Source organism: Phodopus roborovskii, unplaced genomic scaffold (assembly GCF_943737965.1).
Source record: "Phodopus roborovskii unplaced genomic scaffold, PHOROB, whole genome shotgun sequence".
Lineage (NCBI taxonomy): Eukaryota > Metazoa > Chordata > Mammalia > Rodentia > Cricetidae > Phodopus > Phodopus roborovskii.
In genome coordinates, this window is record NW_026126480.1 from 41,296,493 (window position 1) to 41,307,793 (window position 11,301).

The window sequence follows — 11,301 nt, forward strand, 5'->3', positions numbered from 1 at the left end:
AATATCCAGACAGGGGTATTTCAGGTGAGGGAGAGAACGAGGAGCCACTAACCAGTCTCCTGACTTCCGAGGGATTTGGCTTTGGCTGAGAAGTTGGAAAGAACAAAGAAGGAGGTTTGCCCTTAAATCTTGCTTTATCCTGCTCGGTTCTTTCCCATAACTTCTCATTAATTCCTTACGGATTCTGCACAACGCCCTGCTCTGCTGTGTGGCTGCCTGGGTTTCTGCCTCCTGGAGCCTCTGCCCTCAGGTGACCCTGGTACAGGGGAGGACGGCCCCCCACGCAGGCCTCCAACATCTTCCTGGCTCTGTGGAACCAGCCACAGGGCTCTTTTAAAAACTAAAGGCTGGATTTTGAACAAACTGTTTTTGTGGGAATAATTTTTATGCTCCCAAGTATTTGTGGGTTCAATTTTGCACACAATTAACTGTACTTACAAATGCTTCCTTGAGGGCACCATTAGTCACTGGCAACTCATTCTAAAAGAGCCAGAGGCTAATTGTACCCCCAAGTGAGAAGTTTCAGGTGTAATTAATTATTCTTTAATTATTAAATTTATTATGCATTGGTTGGATGCGCAGGGTTGTGCTCAGATGAACTCGCCAGCGGGAGGCTGGCTGGGATACGGAGGCCTACACCGCCTTCAGAGCTAACCTCTGCCAAAGAGACGTGTGCAGAGCTATCCAGGGCTTGCTGGCTGCCTGGCTCAGCGTGGAAAATCTCACAAGGGTCAATAATGAGCCAGCTCAGAAATCTTACGGCCTTAAAGACCTCCTAACGGAGGGAAGGAGCTGGGGGCGGAGATCGGCCACACTTGCTCTTTCAGCTGTGTGACGCCCATCTCTGAACCCTGCCTATAGGATGGGATGCTGAGGGAGAGTCTTTACTGTGTGGGCCCAGAGAGAGGATGCAACAAACATTTTGCCACATACTGGGTTGTTTTCAGCAGATAGCAGCCACCTTGAGAAGCAGGCTAGCAGGGGAGAGGAGGATGCTTCAGTTTTGGAACCCAGATGTCTATGCCAGCTTCGTGACCCCAGGCAAATTCTTATTTCCCCGGGCCTCAGTTTCCTCCTCTGGAAAGCGGGGATTTTTAACAGCCACCTGCTTTACTGGGTTGTTCCGGCTGAAGGAGTTGCAGCTCAGAAAGCATTTAGCACAAACACCTGCCTGTAACACGACTTCTAATAGGTCTTCATAATAAAAGTCCAGAGTCAGATAAGGTGTAAAAGCTGAGAGATCAGAGAGAAGGAGGAGCAAGCCAGAGCCACCTTTACCCCACTAGCTTCCCAGAGGAAGGAAAAGAGACCTAGTTTCTATTTCCTCCCGCCTATATTCCTTTCTCTGCACAGCCACCTCACTTCCTGTCTGCCTGTACAGACCTCCACACCCTCTAATCTTCAGACAGGCTTTATTTGTACAAACAAGATATCACCACACCTGCCTGTGTTGAACACATTTGCTGTTGTTCCTTTTATCCCGTCCAAGGCGGCCAACTGGTTTTCAACAGAGAAACCAGCCATCAAACAGCATGCCTGGTGTTAGGTACCAACAAGCAACTCAAGGGAAGTGGGCTGATTTTGGCTCCCACTTTGAGAGTTCAGTCCATCATCGTGAGGGAGTCACTGTCAGCAGAGGTGTGAGGTAGATGGTCACCTGTGTCTGTAGTCTGGAAGCAGAGAGACAAATGTCTGTGCTCAGCTCACTTTCTCCATTTTATACACTCTAGGACCCCCAACCCACAGGCTGGAGCTGCCTCAATTAACCTAATCTAGAAAAATCCCTCATAGCTTCTTGCAGAGGTGTGTTTCAACTGTATCTGAATCTAGTCAAGCTGATAATCAAGACTGGCCGACCATCAACCCTTTTCGACTCCCAAATTTAAACAGTTTATGCTGAGGCCCGGAAGAGTATTGTCTTCTGTAGCCGCTGTTCAAGGGGCCAGATTAATTGTCTAGAGCGGGTATGTTCATCTGTAGAGAGAGGGCACAGTCTTGCTTTCTTAGACTTTTGCATCTCTATGACTTTAGGCTATTACTTTAATTAAAAAATTAAAAAAATATATATTGAACGTGAATTGTGTTAGGATAAAGTATGTGTGAACCTTGGCAGATTCCACGGCAGGTGAGCGTGACCGAGGCAGAGGGACAAACATGCCAGGCAGACAAGCTTAAGTGAGAAGTTTTATTAGAAAGAGGAGAGAAGGCGGAAGGAAAGAGAAAAGAGGTAAACACACACACACACACACACACACACACACACACACACACACACACACACAGAGAGAGAGAGAGAGAGAGAGAGAGAGAGAGAGAGAGAGAGAGAGAGAGAGGGAGGGAAAAAGAGCAGAGAGAGGGGGGAAAAGAGGGATAGAACAGAAAAAGAGCGTACATGGGCGGAGGTCTTTCTTTTAAAGGGGTCCTTTGCACCTGGGCTACCCAGGGTGCTGCCTGATTGCAGGGGCAGGCCAGCATAATGCCTGAACCCTTACAAGTTGGAAGAGGCAAGTCTGATCTCAGAATGGAGGGCCATGGTCCGAAGGAACCAGAACAGTTGAGGAAGCTGTTTGTTGGTGATCTGAGCTTTGAAACCACAGACGACAGATTAAGAGGACATTTTGAGAAATGGAGCACACTAACAGGCTTTGGTCTTGTTACCTACTCTTGTGTTGAAGAGGTGGATGCTGCAATGTGTGCTAGACCACACAAGGTTGATGGGAGTATAGTGGAACCAAAGGGAGCTGTTTCTAGAGAAGATTCTTTAAAGTCTGGTGCCCATTTAACAGTGAAGAAAATATTTGTTGGTGGTATTAAAAAAGAATAACATCATTATAGAAGAATATAATCTGAGAGACCACTCTGAAAAGTACAGCAAGATTGAAGCCACAGAAGTTGTGGAAGACAGGCAGAGTGGAGAAAAGAGAGGGTTTGCTTTTGTAACTTTTGATGGTCATGACACCATTGATAAAATTGTTCACAAACACCACACTGTTAGTGGGCATAATGGTGAAGTGGAAAAGGCCCTTTCTGAACAAGAGATGCAGTCTGCTGGTCGTGGAGGTGGGTCTGGCAGCTTTATGGGTTGTGGAGGAAAGTTTCGGAGGTTGTTGAGGTATTTGGTTGTGGTGGAAACTTTGGTGGAAGAGGAGGCTTTGGTGGGAGAGGGAGTGTCGGTAGAGGTAGTAATGGAGGTGGCGATGGTGGATATAATGGATGTGGAGGAGACGGCGGCAACTATGGTGGTGTCCTGGTTACAGTAGTAGAGGAGGCTATGGTGGTGGTGGATCAGGACATGGAAACCAAGGTGGAGGATATGGTGGAAGAGTAGGATATGATGGTTACAATGAAGGAGGACGTTTTGGTGGAGATAGCTATGGTGGTGGTGGGAACTATGGCTTTGAAAAATATAGTTGAAAACAGCAATCAAATTATGGAGCCATGAAAGGGGGCAGTTTTTGGTGGTAGAAGCTCAGGCAGTCCCTATGGTGGTGGCTGTGGATCTGGTGGCGGAAGTGGTGGATATGGTAGCAGAAGGTTAAAAAAAAAAAAAATACAGCAGGAAAGGGCTACAGTTCTTAGGAGGAGAGAGAGCGAGTTGTCAGGAGAGCTGCAGGTTACTTTGAGACAGTCGTCCTAAATGCATTAGAGGAACTGTAAAATTCTGCCACCGGAGGACTGATGACCTATAGTCAGAAAAGTTACTGCAGCTTAAACAGGAAACCCTTCTTGTTCAGGACTGTCACAGCCACAGTTTGCAAAAAGTGCAGCTATTGATTCATGCAATGCAGTGTCAATTAGATGTACATTCCTGCAGGCTTTCATCTGTTGTAGCTTTGTCTTTTTTTTTTTTTTTATTGCATCAGGTATATTATATATTCTCCTGTAAATTGTGGTAGTGGTACCAGGAATAAAAATTAAGGACTTTTTAACTTTTCAAAAAAGATCTAAAGAGTTGCTTAGACAGCATCTCTATATATAGCCCAGGCTTGTGTGGAACTTACTATTTAGACTAGACAGCATCTCTGTATATAGCCCAGGCTTGTGTGGAACTTATTTAGACCAGGTTGGCCTCCAACTCCTACAGACCCTCTGCTTCCCAAGTACTGGGACTAAATGTGTCTTGCCACTATATTTGGCTTGATTAAAAAAAAACCATTTATTTATTTTGTGTGTGGAAGTGGCACATCACCGCATGTATGCAGCAGTTAGAGGACAACTTGTGGGAACCTGTTCTTTCTTCCCACAGTGGGGGTTCTGGGAGCCACACTCAGGTTATCTGACAGGCTTGGCAGCAAGTGTCTTTACCCACCAAGACATTTTGCCAGCCCATCCTTTAGGATTTAATTTTTATTTATTTATTTGTGTGTGTGTGTGTGTGTGCATGGTCATATATACACCTGCGTGGGCCCTCGTGGAGGTGACAGGTTTCTGAAGTCTTCGGTTGAAGGCTGAGGGTTTGTTTGTTTTCTGTTCATGTTCAGTAAGTGTGTATGCAGAGGCCAGAGGACAACATCAGATGTGTACCCTCCCTTTCCTCATTTCACCCAACTCCTCACAAACAGCTACTCCCTGCCCCTTATGCTGTTTTGTTCCTTGGATGGTGTATGTGTGTGTTCTCTGCTTCAGGGTTTACCCTGGTGTGACTGTCATTCCCTACAAGTTGACTTCTTGTTTTTAGCTTTTAATTTCTAAAAAATATATATTTATTTTTATTTTATATGCATTGATGTTCTTAACTCCGTGTATGCCTATGTGAGTGTGTTAGATCCTCTGGGACTTGAGTCACAGACAGTTGTGAGCTGTCATGTAGGTGCTGGGAATCAAACCTGGGTTCTCTGGAAAAGCAGCCAGCACTCTTAACCACTGAACCATCTTTCCAGCCACTAATTTTTAATTTGTTTGTTTTTGAACTGGCCTTCCCAAGTGCTGAAATTAAGGGCATGCACTACCACACCTTGAACTCACTCTGTAGACTAGGCTGGCCTTGAAGTCACAGAGATCTGCCCACCTCTGCCCCAGAGTGGTGGAATTAAAGGTGTGCACCATCACTGCCCAGTTTCAAGTTGACTTCTAAAGACCAAGGATCTTCTAAAGATCAGGATCTCAGGATCTCCCTCAGCAGCACCTTCCACTCCCAGGGTCCTACTTTCATCTCAGCGGGTAACTTATGGCACTTGTGAACTGTTTGTGGGGGCTATGTTTGATTTTAGAGCAAAAATTCATAGCCAGATGCTAGTTAGTACATGCCTATAATCTCAACACACGGGAGGCAGAGGCAGGAGGGTCAGGAATTCAAGAACAATCTTGGCTATCTGTTGAATTTGAGGCTATTCTGAGCTACATGAGACCCTATTTTAACAAAAAAGCAGCTAGAAAGATGGTTCAGAAGTTAAGGACACTGGCTGCTTTTCCAGAGGACCTAGGTTCAATTCCCAGTACCTGCATGGCAGTAGGGGAGTCAAAGTTACACTTTAAGTTTTAATTACTATGCCTAAGAGATCCATGAAACAAAAATGCCTCTGATCTGTAAGCCCCTTGCCCAAGGACAGACAGTTCCTGAAATGCTGGAGGCTGTTGTTTATGGGAGATAAAGAGCCACATGTTTTTCACTCCCTTAAACAAGTTTGTCAGACCCATCTGCTCAGATGTGCTTGATCACATTGGGTGGGAGGTTCACAGGCAGGAAATACGTCAGGATGCACGTTTGCCCCAGATTGGATATAGGTGAAGGTATGTCAGAATGTATACTTGCCTCTAATTTACTCTGATGAGAAGTACTTAAACCACTACAAAACTTAATTTGGGGTCATCTTCTAGAGATGGACCTAGCCAGAGCCCATCTACCTGGCTAGTATTTCGTTAAAGCTTGCTTCACATTTGGCTTTAAATTGGGGTAGCAGTCTTATTCTCCACTGGTGGGATTAAAAGCAGCTCATAATCATCTCTAACTCTAGTTCAGGGGATCCAACATTTTCTTCTGACTTCTGCAGAAGAGGGTGTTAGATTCCCTGGAACCAGAGTTACAGATGATTGTGAGCCACCATGTGGGTGCTGGGAACCGAACGGTGGTCCTTTGCAAGAACAAGTGTTCTTAAATACTGATATAACTCTGTAGTACTTTTAAAACCTTTCAGATCACATCTCCTTATTTACTGGGGCAGGGGTGTGCCTTGGAGCACATGTGGAGGTCAGAGGACAGCTTGCTGGAGTTGACTCTCTCCTTTCACCATTTGGGATCTGGGGACAGAACTCAAACTGTCAGGTTTGGCAGGCACCAAGTGCCTTTACCCATTATGTCATCTTACTGGTCCTAGATGGCTTCCAGCTTAAGGACACACATTAACAGACCATCTCAGGAGTCTCAAGGGCAGGGAAGAGACCATAGTCTTGTCATGACGCCACTAGCAAAGGCTTTTCATCATTTCATTCAAGACCCCTAAGGAAAACACCTCATTCAAAGTGGCTTCAAAGATCAAACAGGACTCACGTATTGAAAAGTGTTCAGTGCTCAGAATTAGGACTAGCTTCAGGTACAGCTAGACCAAAGACCTGAGTGGTATCCCTGTCATCCCCCTGCGTTGGCATAGTGGCTTCTGAACTTCCAAACTTCATGTCTGTTGGCTCTCTCAGTGGAGGCCTTGCCATCTCTGTTTGGCGTGGATTAGGTAATGCGTCCATTTCTTACTTTTTAATTTTTATCATAGATAAAAATCATAGAGTATGTCTGTGGGTCTAGATGCATATACACGCATGTGTGTGCGCTTGCCTGCTGAGGCCACCAGAAGAGGGTTTGGACCATTGGGAGCCGGAGTTACAGGTGGTTGTGCGCTGTCTGGTATGGGTGCTGGGAGCTTGGCTTAGGTCCTCTGGAGGAGTGGCAAATGCTTTTGAAAGCTGAGCCATCTCTCCAGTTCCTATGTGTTCATTTCAGAGCTAAGCACCGTGGCCAGAGGCATGCATGCGGTCATCTTGTTGATGCTCTTCCCTGGAGAGTACTGCCTGGAATATAGAGCCAACATCTGGGGAAAAGACAGAATCTCTAAGGGAGGTAGGGGGAAACTGATGCTCAGTTGGCCAGAAAATAAGTAAAAGAAAAGACGAACAAAGTCAAACAGCTAGCAGCAACAAGCCAGCCACCCGAGGACCTGCAAAGTGGGGGGTGAGGAAAGGAAACAAACTTTTCCAGACTACCAATGGCTGAGCAAGCAGTTAATTCTAACATGTTCATCCTGGTTTACTTGATCCCTCATCATAGGTAGGCAGGCAGAGAGATGCTGCCCCTGTTCCTTCCCTCCGGCTGGATTCCCATCGATTACTATCAAATGACTAACTTCAGCCACACACTACATTTTCCTGGGATTATCCCTTCGAATGAATTATATGAATAATAAAGTTTCAATGTTTCTTATCCAGCTATTAATCTTGGTGAGCACTAAAGCTCATTGAAAGTGCCGGTACAGTAGTTGGCATCCATTAATCAGGGGTGAAGGGGCCAGCCTGGCCAGGGATCAGCTCTGCCAGTGAAATATGGTCACTTCTCAGAAACTGGGGCTTTTACCTAAGCATTAAATAGCTCACGTTGTGGGTACTGAAGTCTGGAGGCTGTGAGTCTGCCAGGCTGAAGACCCCTCGCTGAGAATCTATGTGAAAAAAACCCCAGATCACGTTTAACCTTCACAAGGAACATTGGTTTTACTCATCAGAGAAAAGAGTCAATCAGGAAAAAAAAAAAAAAAAAAAACAAAACAGAAAAACAACAAAAAATGAACTTCATAAGCCCAAACCAGTCATTATTAGTGTGGCAACAACACAGTGCTTATGTGCAGACTAGTTTACGTTAAATTAAAAACCATAACTTATGTCTGAGATACTCCATTTTGTACATGTGAGGTTAAATATGGTTCAGAGCGGCTCTTTCAATTAAATTGTTCTTCCTTAGCTCTAGTAAATGATATTAAACATAATTTCCTGAAAAGTAACAGAGATCATTACTCTGTTTGCAAATTGATACTATGTTATTAAAAATAGGAAATGTTTGCAGGGATATTGCAGATCTCGGTGTTTTTTCACAGAGAACCTGCTAAGGGCCCCAGTTTTTGTCTGGCTTGTAGAATCATAGGGTCTGCGTAGATGGGATGAGGGTCTCCAAGTTAGTCCTGGTTCCTGAAAGAACAGGAAGGAATTTCCTAGAGCCCTTCTACCCTCTAAACATGACTTCAATGTTCCTTGAGTAGGAGCTCCAGTCTGCTAGCTTCCCAATAGTTTTGAGTTGTTTATTTATGTTTGACTTTATAGGCTGTCATTCCTTCTACATAAACCGGTTTTATGACTTTCATGGATTTTTATCTATGCCTGCCCTTTCGGAAAGGCCCAATGCAGTTACGAGAAGCAAGGGCAGCTGTCATCTGTGCTCCCCAGTCTTGGTCACAGAATGACTGTGTTCATACACCAGTTTTTGAACGGCTGCTGCTGCTCCTGGGTGAAGTCTGTGCCTGGTGAATCTGTTGTGTGGTTGTGCTATTCGGCCAATGGTGATTCGAAAGGTACCAGATGGAGGACTGAGTGCTGACAATCTAGCCCTCCACAAGGGCAGAATCTTGGAGCCAGCCATGGGGTTAAGTCAGAGGCACTGAGAAGGGTTTGGCCCCTGGGGATGCTCTCACCAAGTTGGGCCCAGGGACCACATGACATTCTTTGGGTAGAGGAGGGTGGAGGATTCCCTGATTTGAGAGAATCAGGAAGGACATGTTCCTGGATGCTCTGGCCTTAGTGAGTCACATGAGTGTTGTGACACAGGATGGAGATTCTCAAGTTGCATGGGGAACTCCCCAAATGAGCTTCATGTGTGATCTTCAGAACCATCTGATCTTCCCACTAAAGGTCTCACCCTTCCAGAAGGAGTCAATGTCTCTGAGGAACAAAGCCATTTGATGAAAGGGCTAAGGCCAGGAGCTCAGGGTGGACATTGCTGCTTGGCTGCTGGAGGGAGTCCAGGTCACCCTAAGCCTGCGCAATGCAGTGCATGGTTCCTACTATCTCTATCCCACCTTCCTGGGCCTGAGACATCCTGGATGCAGGCCTCACTGTAAATGAACAGTGTAGGCGAAGAACACTCATCTGCAAGGGAAATGCCAGAGAGACATTGCACTGAAGACAGACAGTGGTGGCACTCGCAAGGCAGAGGCAGGTAGATTTCTGAGTTTGAGGCCTGCCTGGTCTGCCAAGTGAGTTCTAGACAGCCAGGGGTACACAGAGAAACCTGTCTCAAAAAAAAAAAAAAAAAAGTTATGTTTCAATATGAACCTGCTTTCCTATTTCACATGAGTTTCCTATTTCACATGAGGGATTGACACAGAAAACTGACACTTAATGAGGGCCCTGACAAATCCTGTGACATTAGCTAGGAGGCTTGGCCCTTGGCCCTCTCATTTCATCTGTGCTGAATCATGAGGCAAACAGGAAGAAGGAGAATAAGGGTGTGAGAGTGAGGAGGGGGAGGAATAAGAGGAACTAGGCACTCAGGGAGGAGTTAGAACAAAAAAAAAAAAATCTCTCAGTTCAGTCAGCCCCTGTGGTGATATTCAGTTCAGGATCATCTGCCCCAAGTTCAAGTGTTGACCTTGTCGAATTACCTGTAGGACCTTGTGAGACCACCTTTGTGTCTTTGTCTCTTTGCCATCTGTAAAATGGGGATAAAGTGACTGATTTGTGCCCAGGAAAAATGTGAGGTGCTAACTGAACAGCCTTCAGGGTCCCATAGACCTCCATTACAAACTCCATTACAAACAGGGCTGCACAAATTCTGGGTCTGGTGGTCTGGCTTGGCCTGGCAGTACAGGCTTCTAGTTCCAATGACGCAAAAGGTTGGCATGAAAAGATTATAATTTCTAAGTCTGTCTGGACTTCAAAGTGAGTTCAAAGCCAGTCTGATGTTAAAAGATGTTGGAGTGGTAACTCAAGCGTAGAGTACTAATGCAGCATTGTGAGGCCTTGGATTTACTCTCCAGCAACCCACCCACCACTACACACAAATCGGAGGCTGGGCTGGTATTGTTTCATGAGTACCTGGGAGAGAAGATGAAGTTATTTTTTTCTGGGAGACAGCTGATGGAAATTGTATTAATCGGGGTTCTCTAGAGGAATGGAACCAATAGTGTGTGTGTGTGTGTGTGTGTGTAAATAATTCATTAAATCAGCTTACATTGAGATAATAACAACAGCTGTCTCACACCTGAGAGACGGAAAACCCAATCATTGCTCAGTCCTTCAGGCTGGACTGCTCAATAGTCCCAATCTGGCTACAAAACCCTGGAGGATTCCTGGAGAGCTACTGGTCCTCAGTCAACAAGGATCATCTGGACACTGTTCTGAGATCAATGAGGGAAACAAGAGCAGCAGCAACAGGATACATGAACTGTGAGGTAAGGGGGAAGTTCCACCGGAGCAAGAGGGGAATAATCTTTCTGTGGGGCCACCCCTCCCCTTTAAAACCTGAGATGCTACCAGAAGGCGCCACCCACATTTGGGATGGGTCTTCCCAAGACAAGAAAAGCAATTAGGATTATTCTCCTGATGAGGCTCCCTACTAAAGTAATCCTATTTTGTGGCACTTTGGCATTCAAACTGATCATTATGAAAGGTGTTAAAGTCCTCAGTGGAGGGCTGAGTCTTGGCAAAGTACTGGAAGTTCTTGGCACTTTACTATTTTTGTGGTTTCATGTCTTGGGACTTCTGATTAGGTTTTTTTGATGACAGAGGTAAAGGGAGTTCCGTCTTCAAACGGCACTTACAGAGTTAAATCCACAAAGGAAACAAGGGAGTTCCAGATGGAGAAGACCCTGGAGGGGAAATGGAAGCCAAGGAGAGCCATCCATTAGAGGCTGCATCTGCCCTCTCTGAGAGCATCTCCGTGGAGATCCATCAGTGTCGAGGTCATCGGGAAAGACCCGCAGAGATCAATGTGCCTGTGTAAGGTAAGCCATTTAAAATAATCATATATATGTAAAGGGTTTGCTTTCTCCCATTTGAAGAAAACGTGCCTAGAAATATCCATTTCTAGGCAAATGTCTTGTAACCAAAACCAGAGAGACTGTAAGATTCTACAGATGAACAAGGAGCTGGCACAGGGCCAAAAACCTTAATCAATCTATAAGTTAATTATGAACAACCCCAAAGTGATTGAACATCCTCCTGGTTAATATTCTCTCTCTCTCTCTCTCTCTCTCTCTCTCTCTCTCTCTCTCTACCTTCCTCCCTCCTTCCCTCTCTCTCCCCCCTCCCCTGACAGAGTATCACTACATA

The 11,301-nt window shown here is 45.5% G+C and overlaps 1 pseudogene; it reads left to right on the forward strand.

The window, feature by feature from the left end:
* The first annotated feature begins 2,521 nt into the window (after window positions 1-2,521).
* LOC127227798 (heterogeneous nuclear ribonucleoprotein A3-like) lies at window positions 2,522-3,637 on the forward strand (annotated as a pseudogene).
* The last annotated feature ends 7,664 nt before the right edge of the window (window positions 3,638-11,301 follow it).